Genomic DNA, 25,923 nt, shown 5'->3' with positions numbered 1-25,923 from the left:
TCTTGGTCTGAGCACAGACAAAGGGACGCACTGTCCCCCCCCCCCCCCTTTACCTCCCCCTCGCAGAGGTTAGGAAACGTGTTGATATTATGCAAATGGATTCCCCCAGCACTTCCTCCTACACACTGTGACACAAAGCCACCGTGTCAGATAAATTCATTACAGTGGCTGTCAGAGCTATCTTTGCACAGATCCAACAGAAATCATCACGACCGAGGGCCGACAGAGCTGTGAGACTCAGTTCCTATGATGTGGCACTGCAGAGAAATACTCAGAACATGTGTTTTATGATCATCTAGATTGACGAATGTAAAGACTCTTTTTTTCCATTTAAAAAAGTTTTCAAATGTGAAATGTTTAATCACAAGCAGCTGAACAAGAACTTGACCAAAATAAAATCTGAAATTGGCAAAATTACAGCCAATTATCGAATTGATTAATTCAAGATCGATCAATTGTTGAGCTCTAGGTCCTAAATTGTGATGATTTACTGCTTTTCTTTATCATTTTGGGTGTTAGTCCAAAGCTTCTGCATATACGTACATACAACAATGTACACACAGAAAAATCAACCAATCCTAAAGAAATCAACAATCTAAGAACAACAGGTGAATTTTTCACATATTCGTCAATAAAAAATCGAATTATCGTTTCGTAACAAGCAGCGATTTACACTCGTGAAAAATCCTAATTCACAATAAACCTCGCAGAAATTATTGAAAAGAAATAAATAGGGTAACAAAAAATATTAGGCTTTAGGAAGTTGTGTCTGCAAAAAGTTGTGATTTTTTTTCTCTTTTTTTAAACTATTTCTGACACTTCAGAGACCAAACAAGCCAAGGAATAATTAGCCCATTAAAATGAAAATAAGTCGCTTCAAATAATCGTTAGTAAACCTTACTACAAATTTGACCACACAATTCATTGCCAGTTTTGGCGAGAAAAAGTGAAAATTGAGGCGTTTGCAGTTCTAAGGTTCATTCAGAACAACAACAAAAAAGAAACAGCCTCCTCATTGATTTCAGTGTGACCTCTGTGTTCTGCAGTGAGTGTGCTGAAGAAATAAACAGATGAAAAAACGTATTGTTTGCGGGGAAAAACTTAAACTTAAAGAAAGACTTTCCCCTGAGGCAAGGAGACGTCATTGGCCAGTCACATTCCTGGTAGATTATTCTGTAACATAAACAGCATATTTCTGCTGTTCATCTATTTACTACTGTTGTCAAATCTGGTTTAATGGCTTTATAAACTACTGAGCATCTGATAATACTTAAACCACTCATAGTAGTGCTTAGAGTATTTATTTACACTTTACCAGTTCCCTGCTATTCCAACAGGCAGATATTAAGCCTTGAAAGATGTGTATGTTCGCTGCCGTGCTGGTTTGACTGACAGCTGTCTCAGCCCATCACCCTCAGTCAGCCGCAGCGGTTGCCAGTTGCTCGACCTCGTTCGGCTCCACGCGGGCCAAAAATGTAAAGTTTGTGCCTGAAGCAGCTGACAAAACTGCTGCCGAGCGTAAACTGAAACTCCGGGCTTCAAACGGTCCTTCCACGGGCCCCGGGGCCGACGTCACAAGACACCGAATCGATCTTCATCTGCAGCTGACGTCACAAAGCCTCCAAAGACACCGATGGTTACAGTTTACAGGGATATTATCTGTATGAAGGTGCCAATTTTACGGGTTCAAATAAACCATTTCAGTACCGCTTCCTGATGAGGCGCCAATTATAAAAGGCTTTATGAGCTGTAACTAATTGATTTATTAACGATTTATTACTTCATTTGCTAATGCTTTTATAGATAAATTATAGGCCATTAATAAGAAGAAATTTTGTGGTAGAAAACCTTTCTCCAGTTGACTGTCCACTCGTCCATTTTCTGAAAAACAGCTGCAGAACATCTGGACCAAAATCCATTTATAAACAGCTTATTCACAAACAGAATTTATTATCATCTATTGCAGGTGACGAACTTTTGCGAACGGCTGATTACAAATTGAGAAACCCAGGAGCCTTTATTAAAGTCTACTAACCTCTCCGACTGCATTATTGCTGAACAGAAACACACAGTCATGTTATAACCAAGAGAGTCTATGCAAGAGAGCCTTTACTCAAACAACAGAGTGGAAACTGCTACCATCAACATTTTCACATTCACTGTGTTGTTCTCTCTATTTCAAGTTCTGCACACATACCAGCAGTTGGTCAAACTCTATGTATAAGGTAATAAATGGTTCTACAATAACAAGTCTGTTGTGAATGTTATAAGATCATAAATAAGCAGTTTATGATTAGACTTTGGTCCAGATGTCCTGCAGCTCTTGTGCCGAAGATATTGAGAGGTCTGCAGTGCTGGAGGAGGTTTTTCCACAGTTTGGCAACCCAAAAACTTTTTTTATTAATGGCTGTAATGAATTAGTACATGATAAATATTATTAATCATTAATAAAGCCATTCATTACAGCTTATTAACATGTTATAAATGGTGCCTTATTAAAGAGTGGCACCATATTTTTGTAACAGCTGCCGAGGAAACAAGAGACTCAACTCGTGTTTTAGTTCTGCTGCATCTCTCCATCACATTTCCACATCACTCTGTTCTCTGACAGCAAGCACAGGTGTGTGGCTGAGCTACAGCAACACCTGGTGAAGCATTCTGCACGGTAACCTAAATGTTAATGACTTGAGCAGTTGGTGAGAAAATTGACAGGATAACAAGCTCTGACGAGGCCGGCGGAGTTAATCAATGCCAGTGACATCGGATGAGACGGTCGTAAAGGAAGCAGGAAACCCACACAAAGACACAGTCAATGGGAGGCAGCGAGGAGCCACAAGCACAGTCAATGAAAAGCACAATGCAAACCCAGCTAGTAAGAGCTAAAGAGCCTTTCAGCAACAATGAAGGGGGGGGGTGTCCAGGTTTCAAGGGTCAATATGGAATGAAATGCACCGACTCCTCTGCTCAAGTGGCAGTGCTCGTGGAAGCAGATGGGAGATGAGTTTCACAGCGGGGGCGTTGGAGAGGTCAGAGCGCCGGTGTGCTACAGAGGTCATAGATCAGCCGCCTGGCATCGCGTGTCGTCAGTCAGGCAGCAGAGTCTGACCGCGGGCATGTTTCAATCAACAGGCCCAACAGACAAACTGCCAGCACGAGACACACACACACACACAAAAAACAAAAACAACAACCCTGAGACGCCCAAGGACTACGACCAGCTCGACTGGGATGTGAGACGCCACAGAGAGAGACATACATCAAGCTTCGGAGAGGAGGGAAGAGACGAGACAATGAGTGAACTTCTAAAAAGAGAAACAACATATGCAAATCAACCTTTCCAACAGAGGTCAGATCTCTCCAGAGCTGATAATCATGGCAGCTTTTAACATGCTGCTGTCACAGCACACAGACAGGCTCATGAATATCCTCGCCTCTTTATTAGCTGATCTGTCCCCTAAAAACGCCCTTTACTCCCTCCACCTGAACTCTGATACTACCGGAGAGAATAAACAAGAAATTGTGACGAATACAAAGAATACATCTGATCACTAAACAGTGTCGCCGTTATCGGTATTGTCCACCAAATATGAAAAGGCAAATTGATTTTTCAACTCTAAAAACTTTAGATATTTAATTCTAAAAGTTCAATCGCTGCTAACCAGCGCATTGTCAACTGTTAACACAATTAACCAGAGCAAAACAGAATCCAGATCGTGGATTGCAGTTCCACCCAAAAAGATTGTCATATAATTGACATGTAAAAACACTCAGCTTTTAATCTGAATTTGTATCCGATATGATTTTCCCATTAGAAAAGTTCGATTACCTTGTTAAAATGCCTTAAAACAACATCTGCTCCTTCTCCCTCTGCCTTCTAATATCAACATCCAAGTTACAATAGGTAAAATGAATGTTTCAGGGGCCATAAAAATGACTTCACACCAAGAAATAAGGTCCAACTCCATCGATCCAGCTCGCTCACACCATTTCTTGTTGGTTCACATGTCCAAACAGACAGCAGAATTTAATTCCAACAAACACAACAAATCTACAAATCTGCTCAAGTCTTGCCTTCTGCGGGACTCGTTTGAGATTTAGTTGGATCTAATGGGCATAATTATACATGCAAAGCCCGCCTGGTCCAGCATTAAGTAAACACAGCCGCAGGAGATGCAAAGTGTGGACATTCGCAGATGCAATCTCATAAAATCCTGCATTTGGGATTTCAAAAATAGCAAGTGCATAGGCAGCCAAAGAGATGCGCTCAATTCCTTGTGGAGATCAAGAAAAAAAACATCAATACCACTTAGAGATTCTGTGATTACAAAACCTGCAGTTTTGCAAAATGAAAACTCCACCTGCCTCAAGGTCATCAACTGTTCTCCACCTGTGATTTTTTTTTTTTTTGGCAACAAAGCTGAAAAATAATTTACTTGCCAAGAAAACAAAAGGGGAGGGAAGCAAGAAGCTGGTTTGTTTGATCTGGCAGCCAGCTCGTGATTTCTCTCAGGCCACCAGAGGAGTGGACAGATTATCATCGGCTGTCTGGGAGGAAGCAAAACTGCAGGATCAGTCCCAGACCCACCGAGGTTAGGCCTCTGGATGCAGATAAAGCTTTTTGTTTTTATCAAACATCTCACACAGAAAACCAATCCCAAAAAGCTGCTGCGTGGCGAGGCGGAACTGTCAGACTTAATGCTGCAAAGTGGTTAAATTATAAAGAGAAGTAATGGCAGCCATTTCAAAGGGCAGCTTTTCTTAGAATAACCAATATGATGAGAATCAGGAAATTGCATGACTCAAAATCCTGTATTTCTATTTAGAAAAAAAAAGAAGAGAAAAAAAGGAATCTGTCAAATTTAAATTCAGGTAAATCAGACTTTAGAAGGTGCAAACATCCTGTCATTTCCTTTAAACCTGAACTTCATACACTGGCAGCTACATACTCGTAGCGAGAGGTAACTTTTGAGATCGATGCCCAGAAATCCTGCGAGCTGACATCAAGTAAAAGTGAACACAGCTCGCTCATGTTTGTTGTCCTGTCCAAACTTTGAGGCCTGAACTCAAAAGGAACCTGCAGAGGCAACACACTTGCCGCTGCCGAGTCCAGCTTTCTCCGGACAGAGACACTCGGAGCTCTCTAACGCCACTTCATCCTTTTCCTGTGAACGAGGATGTGATCATAACACATGCCAGAATTCAATTTGGAGGGAATCCATACGTCTCGGTCGGTGGGAATGAACGAGACACTCTGGTGCGGCCTGTCTTTCCGGCTGATAATGGCTGCATTTCCACAGAAAACTCCACTGCAGCTTTAAAAAGTAAATTAGTTTATATGTAATGTGGTATTGTTTTAGCATTAGTATCCAATTTACGTCATCCTGCATTATGTGTCTGGAAAATGACATGATCACAAGCCTTTGTATTTACACAAGTCTGGCGTTCTCCAACCTATGTCTTCTCATAATTGTGAACATTCTGGAAAACATGCTCAATCATTTTCTTGCAGAGAGTTTGATGAAAAGATTGATACTTTACGCTTCATGTGTTAATTATAAAGCGTAGAGCCTGCTGGCGATTAGCTTGGCTTAGCTCACTTCAGAGACTGGAGGCACGGGGAAACAGCTCGTCTTGTCCAAAGTCCGAAACTCCACCTAAAAGCAGGTCTAAAGCCGACCAATTAACACATCGCGTTTACTTAACATACAAACAAACAAAAATGGCGAGTTGTGGCTTTGCAGGGAAGCTAGCTGTTGTCTTTTGCTTCCTGTCTTTATCCTAAGATAAGCTTATCACCTCCTGGCTTTATGCTGCATGTGTTCAAGCATTATTCCAATGCAGTTATCTCTGGTGCTGACCTTGTGGTCACACCAGACAAACAGCCTAAATTAGCTACTTCTGTTGTGTTACTATAAAACCAGCCAAATCAACTGTATTAGTGTTCATATTAGAGTATAGCATATATTTTATTTGGATGTATCTACAAGTGGTGGTGGATTTGCAGCGGTTATTCTGCCGAGGGTTTGTTGACATGTCTGTAAACGGGAGATATCGTCTGTGTCAGAAATTCCTGATATCTCAAATTCAAAATTAGAAGTCCGTGGCTGATGCGAACGGGTTTTCTCCACTCGGTTGATCGTCATTACTGTTTAAATGATATGCACCAAGTGTAGATGTGATATAAATGAGTCTTTATCCAAATAAAAATGTCTCAACGGGGAAGAAAACTCCTCGTTTCTTGGGAGAATTCTGCAGCCAATCCAGGTGAGCTGCTCCTCCACAGTGTGGATAAACAGCACCTGGTGCAAAGTGCTGAATGTAAATCCAGCCCGCTGAGGGAACAGCTACCTCAACAAAGATATCAATATGGACACCTGTGGGCCCTCCTGTTGCCATGACCACCAGCAACAGAGGCAGCAGCAGAGTCGCTGCAGCGCTGTCATCACCGGCTGCCGGCGGGGGGAATCTGCGTATCCTAAACAAATTAGCCCCGAGAAAACTGCTGAGGCCCGAGCCCTTTAATTACATCAACCTGAAACCAAATTATAGGCCGACACTGCTGCGTGTAATAACTAATGCACATCAAACAAGCCTCACTCTCCACTCCTCCTCCTCTTCCTCCTGTTCCACTCCATCATCAGTTTGGAACATTTATATCGGGGTATTCATTCCCAGGAGAGACAGAGAGAAATGTCAAGACAAGGGAGACATGGCTTATCCTCCCTCCCTGGCCTTTTCCCCCTTCTCGTTCCATCGCTCCCTCCATTCTTTTTGCTCGCCCGTTCCCCTTCCTCATTCATTCTCCGCCACTCTTGTCTCTTTCTCTTTTTATCCTGTCATCTACATTGTGAGGAGCGTCTGCGGTTCCTCTGAGCCTCGGCTGTGTAAGCAGAGCAGGCGAGATGAGAAGCAGAGGTGCTGTACTCAGAATAGTGAAGCGCAATAGCTGAGGAGGTTTCAAATTCTGCCACCGCTGGAGCAAAATCACTCACGCTGAAATCAAAGTTTAAAGAGAAGAAAAAAAAAAACAGGCTTCAATTAAAGTTATGTCCCATGAAGTATGTTTGAGAAGGAAGAATTCTGTGCTGAAACAATTGAGATGAATAATCAATTCCCAACATGAAGGTTGCAGAAGGAGGTCATGTGGATTGAAAACTAGGAAATAAAACATTTCTACTAAATCAAGGAAGTTCATCTGCAGCTAATTTGTCAATTTTCAAGAAGAAATGCCGAAAGTCCTCGAGTTCCAGCTTCTAAAAAAGGTGAGAATTTGCTGCTTTTTTTAATCTTAAACAACAATAAAATGAAAATCTTTCTATACGATTAGTCGTGAAAATGATCAGCAGGTTAATCGATAATGAAATTAATCAGTAGTTGCGTAGCAGTGTTTTTTTCAGATGTCTCTCTGATCCTCGCCTTTACATTATGAAAAAGTTTTAGCTCAAAAACGACTAATATTCAATGATCTAAAGAGACTTTGGTTGATTTGTTCACATCTCACATCAGTTTCAACCACAGGAACTTTTGCAGGGTTTCAACCGCCCAGGATCCACAGAGGTTTCAGTTTTGAATGTGGGTCAAACTAAGTATTAATATCAGGACATGGGTCGGATAATACAAAGTTATTTTGTTGGCTTCACGGATGGTTAAGAAGGTAAAGAGATCAAGAGAGCACACGGCGAAGGAACTGAAAAACTTTTTTTTTTTAAACTTTTATTTCCATTATCAAAACCTGTTTTCTGTTAGTGAAGATTTGTCTGAAACATCACTGTCATTCAGGATTCAGTCGTCGGTCTAATTGGCCTCATCTTTAAGGTTCTTTAGATGCTAGAATCGTAAAAATGAATGCACTTAAAGGGGCTTTTAGTTCCTGGAACCATCTGGTGAAAAAGGTCTAACAGCTCATAGACATTGTGTCAGTTTAAAGGGCTACAAACCTAAAAACAATGACGACTAGATTTACCAATCAACAGAGAATGAACTGACACTAAGTTCAACATTGAATCTATCAAAGAAAAATGTCTCCATTTACCAGTTCCAGCTTCTCAGATGACAGAATTTGCTGCCATTTTATTTTATATTATTGTATATCTAATGTCTTTACTGTTGGCAGGACAAAACAATATGTTTATTGACGTCATATTGTCACTATCTTATGACATTTTATAGTAAATGATTAACCGATTGCTCAATATAGCGACTACTACAGTGTCAGTCCGAGAATTCTTCATGTGGTTAAAATATTCACAAGTTACAGTCAGGCAACGGCGTCTTCCAAAAAATGAAAGTGTTTTCCAGAACATGTGCCACTGCATAACCCCCGAAGCTCTTATCAATTCATTATAAAAACATTACAGTCTGACTCCACGTCCTCCTGCTTAGCTTTTAAGATAGAAAGACAAGCACAGCAGCGGTGACAACACCTTGTGAAGGCAAGTCATACTGTTTATCTTCAGTTACAAATTAAATTCAATTACAGCACCATCCAGGCACTAAGGCAATTAATTACTGAATTATACCATGATGGTGCACAATGAATGCAATAGGCCCTAGGGGCTTTTTTTCTCATTACCAGGTACACACTGTCCTACACAGATGAAGCAGGGGAGGCTTTTAATAACATTTAGTATTCAGATTAAACTCTTGTATGCAGCCAAAAGTCGGGCTTCCAGGGTTTTGGCTGCAAAACAGGATCAATTTACAATCCAATTAATTCAAATTGTCTGGAAACATGCTCACAAGGAGGGAAACAATCGGCTGTCCCATTTAGACAAAGACAAATGTGGGTCTGGAGCAGAAAGAAGAGGTCCACCTGATGTGTTCCACATGCCTCCTTTGATGATTCACTACGCCGCCAAAGCAACAATAAAGGAGCCTGTTACACGAATTAAAACAGTTTTAAATGCTTTGCAGTGACTGTTTGCTGTGTTTAAACGCCGGTGAGGGGCTGCGACTGGGTTTGATTTGGATTCGAAGTGCGCTCCAAATACATTGTTCACTTTGTCTGTTAATAACGGCGGATTTATCACAGCTCACCAAACGCCGCTGCCGCAAAGTGCTTCGTTTCCGTCTCACTTTAAATAAAACAAATTGCTCCACAGACAGCACAAATACAAACATGGGCGCAAGACACACAAAACTCAAAAGACTGTGTGCCTCTCTCGCAGCAGCAACACCTGAATCCAGCCACCTCCTAAGATAAAGCTCTTCACTTCCAGGTGTGGATGCGCCAACTTAATGCTCAGAGTAAATACCGTGCAAAGGAACGCATTCAGATGAAGCTCATCAAAAATTCATTCATTCAAATTCATTCAAATAAAAACATAAAAAATTGTGTATCTGCGAATCTAAAATATAAAAACATATCTACGAGCAACCGTTAGTAATTTTAAAATTCACTGTACAAAAATACATAATTTCCAACATATTTCTGATAAAGTCAAATATAAAACAAACTAGAAAAATAGCAAATCCTTACCACTATCACTGCAACCCTCACTTCCATCGGATTGTGTGTCTTTCTGCGTATATGTGTTAGAGTCTGTGTGTGTGTGTGTGTGTGTGTGTGTGTGTGTGTGTGTGTGTGTGTGTGTGTGTGTGTGTGTGTGTGTGTGTGTGTGTGTCAAAAAGGGTCAGTTTCCGCTGCGCCACATGTGACCATCAACCTCCCCGCTGGCAAGGTGCGGGGCGAGGCCGGCTGCTCTGGAGACACAGACACTGAGACGCTTAATGTAGCAGAGGGGAAAGCAGCCTGGCCCAGTTTGTCATTCTGTTTGTGCGCTGATTCAGACTTAAAAACAGGTAAAGCAAAAAAAGAAGAGGGAGGGAGGCAGGGAGGGAGGGGGGGGTAAAGTCAGTGAAGCACTTCCCTGTGGCAGTAAAGACACATTAGAGGCCCAGTGGAGGATTTGTACTGGATGAAGTAAATGAGATGCTGCTGCAGACTCCCTGGTGGCCGGGACGATATGAGGACGTTTTTTTTTTACTGCTCTGCTAAGTTATCTTCTGAGGAGCATGTGTGAAATTCTCACCGATATTCCCCTTCCTGCATAACATGGAAAACCATTTTCAGAATGTGGATTGCATTAAAAACAGCATTCCCCTGTGACATAATGTGACAGACTAGTCTATCAGTATCAAACGCAATCACACATGTGACATCTAATTTCGACAACCTGTCTCAGGACTCTGTCCTGTCTGAATGAAAATGAAAGAAATGAAAAATATTCATCCCTGCATCCCGGCTACCCATGACTTGTTTTATGTCCAACAATGATCTGTGGAATGGCTGCCAAGATTATAAACTTGGCTCTGAGGACAGGCTCGCTGGCAGCGCTAAGCAGAGTGAGCAGTGGTAAATCTAAAGACAGTACGTCTTTATTATGGTGTGAATGGATGGAACGACAGACAGGCACAGAAAGATATGATTCAAAATGTGAAGTGGTGGACAAAGGATAAAGGATGGAGAGGAAATGTATCAAGCTTTCCTGTGGTACAAACAATCACCTGTTATATGAGTCAGTTAATCTCACATAGGGGGCAAAAACAGATGAAAAACATTCAGTGTTAGAATAAAAAGTGATGTAATGAGACTGAAAGTCTATGGCCACGTTATCAGCACACTAGAAAACAAATGTTGCATGCATTACCCCACTAGTGGACTAAAAATGAAAAACAAGACTAGGTATAAACCTCGTATATGGCTGGACTGTGTATTTTACATGCAGTCACCCAGCCACCCTGGCCTCTCGGCTCCATTACAACAAATAAACTGCATTTATCAGGTACTATGTACCATCATCGCTAAAGGAGGCGGAGGAATGACTAAACATTACGACATTAGCTAACTGCTAAGCTAATGAAACTAGAAGTTCTGAATAACATGTAAACAACAGAAACAGCAACCAGAAAATGAGGCAATGCCTGTACATCAAACTAAATGCTAATATTAGCATATTAAAGCACCAACATGATGTAAATAGTGTTGGGATGATTATTACCCCAGTTTGGGGATGGTGCAATGTCGCCCCCAAGAAGTCCAACATTAAAATACATGGATGTTCGGATGATACATCACGTCACTTGCTGCTTCTGAAATGTCTGATTATTTTTAGGTGGATATTTTCTTGGAGGTTTGTTTTTCAACCTGACTGCTCAGATTTCTCACTTCAACAATGTCGTGTTCCCAAACTTGGCAAGTACAGTGCTATCATACCCAACAGAGATGAAACAAAACAAAAATAGGTTCCAAGTTGGATTAAACCTGAAGTCTCTTTTACTACGCATGTTCACGTGGCTTCAGTCAGTACGCATGCTAAAGCCTTGCAGACGTTATAATGCATGTTATACGCAGTTATCATGCCAGAATTTACCATGTACGGCTCAGTAGGTTGGCTTAATACCATGCAAACTTACATGCATGTAATTAATGTTGCATGTAACATTTAGTATAACTTTTAGCACGTTACATTCGCTCACCACAGCAGTGCCATCCTCTCGCTCAGGAGGGCACCAACACTTGATCAACTTAAGACGTCCACATTAGCTAATCAGGCGTGGGCAGAGAAGGGGGAGAGATGGAAATTATGAAGTAGTTAAGCAAGATGAGCAATTACCACTGGTCTAAAAGATCAACCAAATTAAATCTGTCACATCTCAACTCTAGCAGAAGATTTTACCTGTTTGTGGTGCTATGTAAAAACTAAGGGGTTCACTGAAGTCATCAGTCCATACAAATGTGTTGAGATGTTTGACTCTGGATCAAAGTGTTTGACTGACAGATTCAGTTTTGTGCCTCTAGCGTGGTTAAAAACCAAATTAACTCGCCTGCTGCGCATCTGCCTACGAGCCCCAAGCCGTCTTTCTTTCATCTGCCTTTCCCTCTCAACTTCCCTTGATCACTCATCTTTCTCCTCTCCTCTGTCTCTCCCTCCTCATTGGAGCTCATTGCCAAGGTTCCATCAGGCCACATCCCTTTAGGGGTTGTGTCCTTGTGTACCTGGGAAAAAAAATGAGGAAGAAAAGAAGAACACAATCTCAATCACAGCAGGCATGTGTTGTGACTCCTCTACCCTACAGACACAACACAGCACGCAGCCTTTTTCCACAGAATGTCCCCCAAACAAGCTCCGTCAGGTTCCAAAAGGGAGGTCACCCTGAAAAAAATACATTTTAACAAAAGGCCTTCCCCTCCCGGGATAACAACCATATTAACAACTCTCCTCATGGGCCCCGGCCTGCCAGAACCAGGGACAGACAAAGAAAAAATGTATATACGCGCTACACCTGACTCAACCAAGCCACCATTGCATGGTACTTTTTATGAAGTGAAATAGCTTTCAAATTCAGGCTCGCCAAGTTAAATCTGAAAGTAAAATTAGACGCCAGTGGCTACTACATGTCGGAAGAGGCAGGGAGATATCTGCCTCCCTGGCCGGCAAAAACAGGACAGTGAAAAGAGATCTAGATTTTATTTTTATTTTTTAAAAAGGTTAAAGATAAAGCATAGCCTTTGTAAAATCATTAAGTCACCATATGCTGAATGTGATGATGCTCTCATGAAGAAGGTTTGTCAGAGATTGTGTCATGTCCCTGTAATAAATAATGAAGGCATGTGCGAGCGGCAGAGGCAGACAGCCCCAGATGTTGGAATAAAAGAAAAGTGGGTCAGGCGTCTAGCTGATGCTAACCACACCGGTCGAACAGACGGCGCTAATCAGAGAGCGGCACTCAAAGAATGGATGGATATAATTCATCATGCTTTAATCTATATGCAAAACTGGTCACCTGATGGACATCGGTTCCATCTGAGGTGAGCGGCGTGTGAAATTCAGAGCGTGATGAGTCTATTGTCTGCAGTTCTTCGTCTGTTTTATTAAAAAGGTCAGGCGGTCAGGTGCAGAGTTGTGTCTCCTGTCTCGCGTGGTAAATGACTCACAGGGGTCTTGTATAGCTCTGTCAATACATCATTCACGGGGGGGGGGGGGGGTGTACTGTGGACCTTCACAGCTCAATGATGTTACACAGGCTCATCCATCTAAAATACCGCACATCCATCACCCTCCATATCTGCCACTGATGTGTGTACCCCACACACCCACCGGTCCAGCATCCCATTGGCATCTGATCAAAAGTGACACATTAACGCTCCTCCACTCAGCACCGGACCATCGCGTTAATCCCGGTGTTTACGACGGGCGTCTTCCTCTTTCATCGTAAATCGACCGCAAACCATCCAGCTCGTCAATCACATCCGGATCATTTGACGAATCACGAACCACGCCCCCGTCAAATTAAATAACAACAATTATTGCTGCAAAAGTTAAGGAGTCTCCTCTGGTTTTTGCTCGCTGATAAAAACCCAATTACTCCTAAAGGTTTGCGAACAAAAACATTTGTTAACGCCTCTCAAAGGCTCATGCTTCAGGTCCGTGGCTTAATGATCAGTATATATCAATATTCTGACAGTGTACAGTGTCTATGATTTGTCTTGCACTGTTGGTTTTCTTACACAACACTGGCTGCCTGTATGTTTTATGAAAACTACAGTAAATTATTTGTGGGTATGTACCTGCATGGGCGAATGCAACTGCACATAGGGCATGTTCAGAAAGAAAAAAAAACACATGGAAAAAAATCCAGACAATTTCTTTTTCCAGCATGTCAAGAAGTAAGATGAAATATCCAGGAAATCCAGTTTAAATAACAAGACCATCACTTTGAAGGCATATCAGGCAGCGACACACAGCCTACACACGGGTTAATGAACACGACGGTATGATTTTAAGCCTGTGGAAAGTTCCCACAGAGGCAACCGTTAGCTGCTCCTCAATGGGACTCTTCTGTATTCTGTTCAAACATACTGAGGCAAAAACTACCTGCTAAAAAAAAAAAAAAAAAAAAAAAAAAATCCTTCGAATTTTAAAAGTGCAAATCATTTTGAATTATTTAAATGCATTCTGCTTTAAGCCCATTTTAAAATAAAATGACCACTATCACAGTCAACGGTTTTTATATTTAAGACCAAATGTTGATGTGTCTCTGTGCTCCGAGGCAAAATGAATCTCAAACGAAACAATGCAGTTCAGGCATAGTTTGCACTCAAGCCCAGTTTTCATCAAGTTTGTGTTGCCATATAATTCACACATTAGACTATATTTGGGCAAATGCATTAAAAAAGAAGAAGAATAATTAAGTTTGAACAAATTCAAACAATCAGGTTTTCTTTTTGTAATTTATTTGAGTTCCGCCCACCTCGCCTACACTAAACTATGTCGTAGAACTGATGTTCATTCGCGGTGCCTCCATTTCCTCTTCCACTAGCTACCAATAATGTAAGGCAGCTGTATTTCAGACTCCATTTTTCTTCAGCAAACGGAACAAGTGACTAGTTCACTTACAGAGCAACAGGACATGCACTGGGTCAGATGGAAGACAAGTCACAACCCGTCATGCTTGTGCACTGAAAACTGTGGAATTCAAACAGCTGCTTACCGACTTTTTTCACTCTGTACTAAGTGGTAACTACCCAATCTGAAATCTGTAACATCTGTACACAGATCAGACTGTGCAGACTGTCACTAATGTTTGTGATATGTTTTTAATATATGTATCCTGGAATCCATGAAAAGCAGTATTCAGTAAATAAAGCAGGTATTCTACCTGGATTGTGTTCAATGTTTTTGCAGCGGTTTCATTTAAATGAATGAGGGGATTGTGTTTTTTTTATGCAATGTATTTTATGTAATTCTGCCAGCAGTCTTATTCTGCTCAGGAAATGGAAGTAACTCTCATCACATAAGCAATTATTGCCTAACTGCTTCCACTTTAATGAGCAATTTAACCTTCAAAAGTATTTTCCGAATTTCCCAGTGTTTTTAAATATTTCACCGTTTAAAAAAAAAAAAAGAGGGTCAGAGCGGGAGTACACTCCATGTCACTGATGTGGATAGATTTTTCAGATACGTTATAAAAACCTAGAGCACTGAGGTGTGATGGCACCTTGCAGTCTGTCCTTGGGGTACGAATCACCCAGTGACACATGTCTGACGCCAGACTGCAGGTGACTCAGAGCAGCAGAGACCTTTGTCCTGAAGGCTGAACGCGCTTTCATGAACGCTCGGGTGCAGATGTGCACGAAACACAGACACGCACACACACACACACCGGTGGGGTCCTTGTGCTTTAATGGAGACAGTATCTTTGTGTCTGTTTCTGTCTCTCAATACCATACTCGCTCTTATTATTTTGAGCGCACAAGTGCATTCACATCGACAGGTAAAACGACGGACACTTCGACCGCCATCTTGGCTACGTAGCAGAAGGGGAGGGACCACCGACGTATTTTCAAACTTGTGAACACGTTGTCGGCACTGATGGCGGCCTAATGTTCATGTCGTATTACAAGGGAGAGTAAAACATTCATTTTGAAGTCAAGTGAGAAAAGCAGCCGGCAGGTGGGTGTCCACCGCAGTCGCCTGCACAATGGCAGTGTTTGATTTGGGACAATACTTCCCTGTTGAGGCTCATGCACTCTAGCAGTGAGTATACTGTGTGCACAGTGTGCTACATGTGAGCGACTCAAACACATTTGCCAGAACAGGAAACCCACAGTGGAGCTAACAACTCAGTTCAGGATTTCCACTTGTATCGTGCTTTCAGGTTCAGTGGCATCACTTTCTGACACACTCCATTGTCACCGAGACAGTGCTTCAATAAAAGAGTCATCTGCAACTATTTTCATAATCGTTCGTCATTTTTTTTTAAAGCAAAATATAATTATGGTTCCTGATTTTTTAAAAAAGGTCCCATATTTGACACTTTTCCACTGTTTGAAGTTTTGATCCATGAGAAGATATATTTGCGGTTTTAAGAACCAAAAACCATCTCAATGTAGTTTTACATCTCCTCTCTCAGGCCTCTCTTAAGATTGTCTCTGAGCCCTCTCTTCTGATTGGCTGACTGTTTTCTGAGTGATCCAGTAAAATATGTAGCAGATTTCACGCAAACACTCAGAGAAACCAAATCCCACAAGGTTGGATGGTGGGTCCAGGTCAGCGGGGCTTGGGGCGTGGTCGAGCGAGGTGACTGCTTTGTTGTGACATCACAAAATGAAGGAAGTCCTGACGGCTCATTTTAAGGCTCAGTTTCTGTGTGTGTTTCTCTGTGGACTGAGCGCTTTGATACTTTCACAGTATTACTATAGAACCTAAGCTTGCTTTATTATCAAAAAAGACATGGATATCTCACTTTATACAATATGGAACCTTTAAATATGAGGATTTACCGCTTTTCTGTGTGATGGTAAATGAGATATCTTTGGGTTTTGGACTGTCAAACAGTTTGAAGACAAGATTAATGGACTTAAAGGGACTTGTTTGACGTGTATCCGCAGATATCATCCAGCCTATACTCTGCCCTTTGTCATGTACAGAGTGAAATACTCTCTGCAGATCTAACTTTTCTTCTCACTGTGGACTTAATGGATTGTGAAAGCAAGGTAAATGATTTTCCTCTGACATCGGAGGATGCATTAGCCTTCACCATTCGTCACCGTTTACAATCCATCCTGCAAACAGAAACAACAGCATCTATCATCAGAGAAAGACGCCCACGAAACAATGGGAACACTGGGGAGACGATGATTGATTCCAATTGGATCCTTCTCAGGAATCCCGGGCAAGAGAGGAAACAAGAAGAGCCAGATGCCACAGGTTCACAGTTTCTCCCCACACCCACCCCAAAAAAAAAAAAAAAAAAAAAAGCATTAAATACTGTCATTAAGGATGGATCGACGACTCAGCGGGTGTATCAATATGCCCGCATGTATGCTTGCAAGTCATTTTAGATAGAGCGGCTAAACAAATCGAGTGTCAGGCAGCAGGAAAGAGAAACTCAGTGGTATCAGCTCACGAGCCGGCTGCAGACAATCAAAACCCTTGATATCGGGGAAGTAAAAACACGATAATAACTGCATTAATAAGATGTCTACTGACGTGTGCAATTCTCTGAAAAGCGTCTCAATTTTGTGGGATAACCTTAGAGGCCCAGCCCCGCGAGTTACTTCTGTCATCTTCCTTCAATTGCCACTTTAAACCTCATCCGCTTCTCATCTCTTCCCCTTCTCTCCTGTTTCCCCCTTTTTCTTTTTTTAATGGCAAATTAAATTTACCCAAGCAATGCAGCTCTGCACTCCAAGTCTGCCCATTCACCCTCTCCTTCCGCTTTTTTTTCCTCTTCCACCCTCGCTGGCACATCGCGGACGCCTTACCTCATTACAGAAGGTCAACGCTGGCACCCCATCAATTGTCAGGAGGCTCTCAAAAAGAGCTTGAAATTGATTCATCAGCAACAGCTCTCTCAGCGGGGGATCATGTGACAAACATTATGATTAAAAATGCACAGATGCAGAGCGATGAGGGAGACGGAGGAGAGGTGAAGGCCGCGGAGAGAAGAGCCTCGTCGCTAGAGGTGAACAATGAGAGGCAGCACGGGTGTTTGACACCGGTAAGAGCTGAAAAAACACACAGATACAATACTGCGTCATACCAGGAGACAAACGTACTGTCATTCCTTTTTACAGTCAAAACTCATGTCAAATGTATTAGTAATATTTTCTTGTGTATTTTGCTATTGAAAGAAAAAGAAAAACATCTTGGGAAACATCAGAAATGCTCTTGAGTTTATTATTATTATAACGCTTATTATGAGCAAATCCTGGAACCAGACGATGATTCACATTTTTTCCCTGATAAGCAATTAATCACATGGAATTAAAGTTTAAATGTGCAAGATGTATTGAGACAGCAAAAGGAGAAGTTGCATTTGAACTTGCATTTCGCATTTGCACAACAGGAAAACCTGCAGTCTGTGATCGATTGCGATAAAATTACATTCATCAGTACATGTGACGGAACAGGATTACAAAAGATGTTTACTTCAGCCATGACATTCCTCTTGCACTTTGATGTGGGTGTTTCTTACTTGATTTGAGGTGATGCAGTTTTGGATTTAAGGATTAGTTTTATTGTATGTTGTGTATCTTGTTGTTTTAACATCTCGGGATCATGTTGGAAAACGGTGTTTCCGCTTAAGCATGATATCACTTCAATATTGTTTAAAGGTGATAAATGTCAAACTGACTCATAGGTGAATGGAGTGGAAAGGTGCCAGAAAAGTGCTGTATGGACGAGAGCCAACAACGCCAGCACAGGTAGCACAGAAGTAAACAGAACTGCCGTCTTCGTGGTTCTCATGTCTGTGTGAACCAGCGTTTCAGGGTTTCCTGTCACTTCCTGTTTTGAGTTTTCTAGACCTGGCCACTTCCTCCCACAGAAGCAGATAGTTCTTGTGAAATTAAAAAAAACAAAAACACAAACAGCGATCGAAACGGCGATAAGGACGTGGAGCAGCTGATGATGAAGTGGTTGCAAAAATAGTGAACAATAACAGGCCCAAAGGCTACTGAACGCTAAACATTATCCACTTTCTAATGAAGCACCACTCATAAACGGTAATTAGTCAATTCATTAATGGTTAATAAATTACTTTCTAACGCTTTAAGCCATTAATAACAACAACTTCTGGGTTGTCCTCTAGATGTCCTGCAGCTGTTTTCTAAAAGATAAGTTGTCTAACAGCTCATTGAAGAGGTGTCATGCTGGAGGAGGATTTGCCAGAATCTGTTTTTCCTCATAATTGGATTACAACTGAGATATAAAGGATTAGTAACTGATTTAGGAACCACTAATAAGGCTATTTATTACAGCTTAAAATCCATTAATTAAGAGTTCCTTATCAGAAAGTGCTACCAAAACACGTTATGAAAAATCTCTAAAATGCCAGCGCAAACACAAACAAAAAGATAACAGTCTGAACTCTGGACAGAGGGAAGAAAAGTAATTCAATATGGTAAAACTCCTGACACAAATTACCCATGATCCCGTAAAGGCCGCTTTCTCCCAACAGATGGGAACCAATTAGCCACCTGACTCCCAGAAAACACTTGGGCAGCCGTGTGGAGCCAAGATGCAAATGAAGCAGAGGGAAAGGTGGGAGCGGACCTGCCAACTTCTTGGGAGAGGAGAAATTAATGAAGCCGAGGCACAGTTTTGGAAAAAGGGAAAGAGAATAAAGTGGGAAATGATGTATGGAGGGCTCGCGGAGCCGGACCCAGCGTCTCCGGAGAGGTTTACGGAAATGACGGGCGCGGGGCAAAATTAAAAAAAAAAATCTGTTGATGGGAAAACGTCGTCTTAATCCTGCAGGCGGTGAGTCTTCCATCAGCCGCCATTAACATCAGCTCGACATATTCAATTTGAGACTAACATGAAACCGTTGATCTAGTTAATGAGCGGCTTGTCATATTTATTTAACTGATGCGCCAACTAGACCAGAGGCGGCGAGCACTGCGCAGCGACACAACTTTCAATCACGATTCTGAGGGCAAAACATGCTGCACAAAATTAAACAGAATCAAGCCTTCTTCATTCTCTACATGACTTACTGTTTAACTGTTGACAGCTTATTTTTTTTAAATATTTTAAGGAGATCAGGATCTAATCACGCCTCATTAGCTTTACTGCGTGTTCGCTACACTTATCCAGAGGGTTTTCAGAAGGATTTACAAACCTGAACAGTAAGAGAAGGGTTATTTTTAGACAGCATTTTAGCTAATCCGTCAGATCTATTGAATCTTTGATCAAATTCACTTATATGCCAATTTCAACATTTTAAAGTAGCTAAAACGGAAACACAACCCAGCTAAAGTTAAAAATCTCAAAACCGGGTTTTGTTTTTGCTGTGTGAAATGTTTGCAGACGAGAGACAAATGTTCTTCTCATCTTAAAAGGACCAGTGTGTAAAATTTAGAGGGATCTAATGTTCATAAGTATGTTGTCATTTCTGTGTAATCACCTGAAACGCAAATCGCTCTGTTTACGTGAGCTTAGAATGAACCCTTCATATCTAACGGGTCCCTCTTCCACAGAGCCCGCCATGTTTCTACGGGAGCCTGGAACGGACACACCAAAGATTTTCTTTTTCTTTTTTACATTACCTGACGACCTTCGTAGCTTTTCCTACGAGCTTGGGAAAGGGATCAGTGGTCAGTTGGTTAAGGGTCCTGATTTAAAAGATTTCAAATCTTAAAACTGTAGGTGTTTAATCTGTTTATTTTTTATTCTATTTCACTCTATGTTTTAAGAGAAACAGGCCTACAATCGCCTAATAAGCCCACCTTGTCAAAGATGTGATTTTATTTCAACTTTTACTATTTTACTTAAACTATTGTTTATATTTTCATTAAAATAATACATTTAATTTATTCTTGTGTAGATTTATTCATTTATTATGTTTAGAAGAAGGCATATCCTGTTGAAGATCCTGTTGTTTTTTAATGTATAAAGTGGAATTTAAGAGCTTGATATAAACAATATAATATCAACAAATGTCGTACCCTTACATTATATGTTCCCATGACTCTGTTGCATTTGACTATGTTAATGTGTTTAAAATCAGCACTGAAGTATGTGCCAGCGGACTTTCTGATTGCCAGATAGTCAATATGGAATGAGTCTGGTACAGCCCTAGTATGAACGCATCTAAAGCTCCGTGCCTCAGCAAACGCCGATGATATGTTTACCTTCATTCCCTTTTAACTGCTCACACAAAGCATCAGGCAGCTGTTAGATAAAGCCGAGTAAACATTGTTAAGTGTAGGTGATATAAGGTGACGTGTGCCCCCAGAGATTTGGTCGCCCTGGCTGCAACGGCTGGATTCTGTCGCTCTGTCGCTGTTCCTTCAAATTGTGCACTTTCTATCCATCCACCCGTTCTCTACCTGTTATTACCTTCCACTCTATGACGAAAAAGTATGAGGACACTAAAAACACCCACATGTGATTCTTGCGCATCTAATTCTAAGACAATAGGCATTAATCTGCAGCTTTAACAGCCTCCAGTCGCTCTGCCAGACTTTAAAAACCCACCGCAGGGATTTGCTCCCATTCAGCCACAAGAGCATTAGTCGGGTCCAAAGCACTGATGTTGGGTAATAAGTTCTGACTCACAGTCGGCGTTCCAGTTCATCCCAAAGGTGTTGGATGAGGTTGAGGTCAGGGCTCTGTGCAGGTCAGGTAAGTTCTTCCACATCACACTGGGTAAAGTATTTCTTTATGGAGCTGGCTTTGAGCACGGGGGACACAGACACCTTTAAACAGGAACTATAACCAAACTGTTGCCACAAAGTTGGAGGCCCACTATTACCTAAAATACCACATGATTGGTTTTACTTTGTTTGGCCCAAACCGTGACGAAAAGAAAAAGAAAAAAAAAAAATCGAATTTCAGTTATACAGTCAAAACAAAAAAAAAGGCTTGACAAAAGTTGGGTTTGCTGTAACAGACAGCTGTTCCTGTTCCTATTACATAAGTCCAGTATGTTATCTCGTTCCAACAATGCATGTGAATGACTGCGATAACCGATTTCTCTGCAGACCTTTGGTCTTTCTCACATTGTTCTACATTTTTGCTTCAAACAAAGACTGCAATGTTTCGGAGAAATGCCTCAGCAGCTTTGAAATTACCGTGAGCCCAAATCTATGAGAGGCTTAGTGGAACATTTACTGTTTTTGTTTAGTTATTTATTTGTCCAGGTAGGACTGATCCCACTTGGACTCTGAAGAAGGTCTGAAAATGTTTCTTCATCCCAAGAATGAGGGAGCAAAAACAGACATGGATTTATGTTTAAAAACCCTGCTTTTAATTTCAGACTGTACAAACACAAAAGCCCCGTCAAATCCATCACATTTCACTTAAAGTGCTGGGAGCCGTCAGATTTGTTTTGACTGCCTGCCCTCCTCACTGCCAAAAACCTAACCTGGCAGGTTGACAGGTCGCCACGACGCCTTCCAATAAATAAGCAACTTATGAATTCATGTGACTGTTGTTTGGAAGAATGGCTTATAATGAACGAGTGTTAACAAAGCAAAGACAGAAACGCAGCAGTGTAAACCTTCCTCCAACAGTTTAATCCACAGAATGTAAACTGCAGATTTGTGCTTTGGGAAAATACTTCATTTATCTCTCAGTAAAGAGAGTATAACATTGTGGCTGAATGACTCCACCGAGTGAACTATTTGTCCTCCTGCACTCGGTTTAACATCCTGTTGTTACTGTAACACGCAGAGCTGTTTGTTCTTGTTACGACATCGTCTTCTCATGAGTCACCAGCGCTGATCCCAGTTCAGTTATTGCACTTGACAAGACTGTATGCACTGACACCTCATCTGAACTCGGCACTCTGCAACTGACGACTACCTTCACTATCTATTATTATTCCATCTCGATTGTTGTCCAAAGAAAATGTGGGAGACGACCGTCACAAGCGGGTCAAGACAACAATACCAACCACGCAAAGTGGGCACCAGGCCCGGGGCAACAAGAGCTACAGACTCAACGACGTCAGCTAACATCAACCTCTGTGGCCTTAAAGGAGTACTCCAGCCATCTAACACTGTATCTCTATGAAGTTACAAATTTGCAAGACACTGGTTAATGAAAAATGGTGAAAGTGCATGACACATGCGATAACCCTGGTTCGATTCTAACCTTTGTGGCATGTCATACTCCTCGCTTTCTTTTCCGACGCGAGGCAGCAATGAAATCATGACTTTTAGTCACATCGGTCAAGATAGAAAAACCCTAGATCCTACATTTAATCATTTTCTGGTTGTATATTTTTTTTTCAATTAACCGCTTAATCTCCAAAACATGTCAGAGACCGACCACCACCATTCCAAGTTCCAAGATGACCCTGAAAGCATTATCAGTATTTTAGCACACTATGACCCCCCTCCCCTCCAAGAGCCACATGAGACATTATACAACATGTTTCACAGGCTTTGTTGTAGAGACTCCCCGTGAGGGGTCTTTATGTCTTTAAATGTGGGTCAGATTTTATCACCCAATCTTCAGGTTCAGTTTTTAAGTGTCAAAATCTGGTTTTAAGAGCGTTGTTTCCTCATGTTGTGCTTGTAAGTTGTGTTTAATAGCATTACCACACAGGAAATCTGGGGGTCATCCCTGCACAGTGAATGAAGAGTGAGGAACTTCAGTGAGGACAACAGGGGCCCAAGCAGCTCATTCTTGCCCCCGGGGCCTTCTAGCTGGTTAATCAGGCCGTGATCATAAATTCCCAAAGCTCATGGTGACGTCTTCAAATTCCTTGTTTTGTCCAAACAACACACCAAGCCCCCCAAAAAGGTATTCAATTAACCATAATGCGAAACGGAAGGAAAGCAACAAATCCTCCCTTTTGGCGAGGCCGGAGCCAAAAAATGTTTGGCATTTGTGCTGCAGCACTAATCTGAACACACGTGCATTATCACACATCAGCACAGACAGCTAATAGCTCACAGACTTCTGCTGTAAATGGCTCTTGTTTAGGCAGAGATCTCTTTTAGACTGCAGTAAACACCAGTGAAGCAGGCAGTAAGTTACACAGAAGTAAGCACACATACAATGGCCAGAAATAACTGTCATCTGCTGTACTGTATGTCATCATCAGTGCAAGGCACACACAAAAAAAACCTGCAGGAAATGATTTAACAGACAGGGAGGAAACAGCTCACAAAGCAGTAAAAAGCTTACTACTTGCAGAACAAGAAATCAAACTGACATAAACTCTCATTCGAACACAGTAATCCTGCAGGCCATTAAGTTAGCAGAGAATTAAGTAAGAGTTGACACATCCGAAATGTTGGATGAAGTCCAGCTGCAGCAAATCAAGCGTTTCTTTATGAAAAAGCAGGAGGATTACATGTTTTTTTTTTTTTCTCTTCAAGAAGATGAAGACCTAAATACAAATGGAATGGGAAATGAGGGATGCAGCATTCACCGAGCGAAACCAAACTCAAATTCAGATAACTGGCAACCAGCACGCAGAGTCTCATTAAAACCACCCTCAATCTTCTTGCTGAAAATCCTCCTCATTTCATCACTTGTTTTCTTTTTTCTTTGTAGAATTTCACAGAACTGAAAACAACTAAACCAGCGCCGCATCAGGCAGAACACTGGAAGGGCCTGTGGCACAGCTGGAGCGCTGATCGATTCTAATCCTGCATCTGAAAACAGCACTGTAGAGAGAGGAAACAAGCCACTTCCACTTCATTACCGCCTGGCACTTCCCACTCCAGAGGTGGCTGAAAGTAAAGATGCTTTTCTTAATAAACAGAACTCAGCTTTTCAATCTCACACCAAAACCATAAGATGATAACAGAAGGGGGGCGGCAGCAGGGTGCAGGAGTACAGTCACTAAACCACACACAATGAAAAGCTCTAATTCCTGTTTGTAAGAATGCAGGAGTGACGTTAGAAAGTTTACTTTTGTCTTAACCGGATCCAATCAGCGGAACAATGGGTGACAATGGCATTAGTGCAGACCATCACTGTAGCTGTGTGGTGAAGGTAGAAGATCCCAGATAACAACAACACTGAGGATATGTGATGGTGAAACAACAAAAGGCATAAAACGGCTCAGATAAAAAGGTGCATATCAAACTAAGTCAATGTTTTCAGTCCATTAAAAATCAGCATTTCTCCAGCGTTTATCTCGCTTACACGTGCCCCTAAAATCAATGCAACAATCGCGCATTTCGTGTTGCGTGAACGTCTGAACACAATGCTCCCTGCAAAAAGTGTGAAGACAAAGCCAAACAAGAGGGATGCTGCTCCCATCCGTCCACCGCAAAACAAAACAAAACAAAAAGCAATTCCTGCTCTCGGAAATAACTTTTGTTTGCGTTTTCCTCAACGCTCCGAAGCCCTTCGACCAGACGCCGTACAATGCAATCATCGTTTTTACGACAGGTAGAGAAACAACAGCGCTCACCTTTTGTTAGTTCCTCTGTCGGGTAAGAGCAGCAGTCCTCTGTCTGCCCGTGTGTGTGTGCGCGTGTGTGTATGTGTCTGCGGGTGTCTGCTCTCCTCCGCTCCCCTGTACATTTAAACGGGGCAGCAGCAGCGGTTGCGAAATTGTTGATGCGCGCTTCGCCTTGTTTGGTGGGCGGCGTGGCTGTTCGCTGTTTTTTCTTCCTATGTTTTCAAACCCAGCGAAAAAACACCGTAAAGCCCTCCCACTCCTTCCACTGGCGCTTCACTGGCTCAGCCTCCTCCCGAAAGCGGATACGCCGTCGCGCCGCGGCAGGAAGAAAAAATAACGCGCAACACGCGTTTACATGCTTCAGGGTCCGAATAAAAAGCGTGTCACCGCGGGCTGGTGTCTGGTGTGGGTGAGAGTCCGGCGGTGAGCAGCCAGAGCAGGCGGTCGGGAGTCCTGCTGCACCGCTGCGCTCCGCTGGCTTTGGTGGCTCTCGCTGCACTGCAAAAAATGTCCATCCTGACGAGGCTCTGTGGTCTCACACTCCGTTTTTTAAAGTCACAACAGAGGAGCGCGCGAGGGGGCACAGCCCGTCCTCTCTGGGCGAAGTGCCATCTTACCACCTTGTCCTAATGGGGCATTTTCAAGCTTTATAACTGCCCTAGTATGACAACAAAGAGGCGCAAATGAGGCCCAATTGCCCCTCTTGTTACCCAAATTACCCCTCTGAATGACCCAGTTTGCCTTTTGGTTACCCAAGTGCCTTTCCTATCCCACACGCTGTCCCTTTGATTAGTCCAAGTGCCCCCTTTTTTCACCCTAAATTGCCCCCTTGGTTACTCAAGTGTTTTCTTCTGTTGCTTTTGGTTTGCCCTAAATGCCCCTCTGGTCGGCCTTATTAGCACCTGTCGTCACCCAATTGCCCCTCTGTTTGGCCCGAGTGTCCCTCATCTTTTCAGCCCAAATGCACTTCTGTTTACCCAAGTGGCCCTGGGGTCACCCTAGTACCCTCCGGTTACTCAGTAACTGCTCTACATGTCGCCCATT

General features: G+C 42.2%; 1 protein-coding gene across 2 annotated transcripts in view; it reads right to left on the bottom strand.

Annotated features, from left to right (window-relative positions):
• rnf152 (ring finger protein 152) overlaps positions 1-25,367 on the bottom strand; it is a 51,945-nt gene extending 26,578 nt beyond the window's left edge. For both annotated transcript variants that reach the window (XM_056364380.1, XM_056364381.1), the window contains exon 1: positions 24,889-25,367. The gene's annotated coding sequence lies outside the window, so the exon portion shown is untranslated. The remainder of the gene's footprint in view (positions 1-24,888) is intronic.
• Between the last annotated feature and the right edge of the window lie 556 nt (positions 25,368-25,923).

The sequence above is a fragment of the Seriola aureovittata genome, chromosome 20 (assembly GCF_021018895.1).
Source record: "Seriola aureovittata isolate HTS-2021-v1 ecotype China chromosome 20, ASM2101889v1, whole genome shotgun sequence".
In the NCBI taxonomy this organism is placed as follows: domain Eukaryota; kingdom Metazoa; phylum Chordata; class Actinopteri; order Carangiformes; family Carangidae; genus Seriola; species Seriola aureovittata.
Note: the sequence above shows the minus strand (reverse complement) of the source record. Positions and strands in the feature narration are given on the sequence as shown.